The following is a 586-nucleotide window of genomic DNA, read 5'->3' as shown; positions in this document are numbered from 1 at the left end:
TGTCTATAGGTGTCAGCACCGGAATGGACATTATTCCTAAAGTTCATCTCATGCCATGGTAAGACCTGCACCAAGCCTACTGTCCCTAAGGCTTCCCAATTGTCCCCTGCAGCTGGAAGAGAGTGAATGGAACAGGTGGAACAGTGCACAGCAGCTTCTCCTCCAGTCCTCCTTTAGATTCAGTGTCATAGGTTCCTGGACTCAAAGGTTTAAAAGAAGCGGTGACTCTCTAATCTGGCCTTTTAAATAACACAGTACAAGAATTGTAATATCGTCTCTTATATCATTGTTTTACTTAGAATTAACCAGCACATCATCCATGAGTAGCAGGCTTCTGACCTGAGGAGTTCAAGAACGTGGAGAAACAGCCACTAACTTTGCAGTCTGCCAACTTTAGCATTAGCTTTGCTGAGCCAGTATCCATCTTATCCCCCCTCCATGGTGCCTGTAAGCCTGCAGTCTATGCCAAACATGCTGCTATGCCACACTTCATCCTGTTGTCAAAAGCTTCTCATCCACCAGCATAACCACCTGTCTAAACCTCACTTAACTCAAAGATGGTGACAGGGAAACAGCCAAGAGAGAC

Source organism: Corvus brachyrhynchos, unplaced genomic scaffold (genome assembly GCF_000691975.1).
Source record: "Corvus brachyrhynchos isolate BGI_N302 unplaced genomic scaffold, ASM69197v1 scaffold53, whole genome shotgun sequence".
NCBI lineage: Eukaryota > Metazoa > Chordata > Aves > Passeriformes > Corvidae > Corvus > Corvus brachyrhynchos.
The sequence above is the reverse complement of the archived record's forward strand: the minus strand, read 5'-3'. Positions refer to the sequence as shown.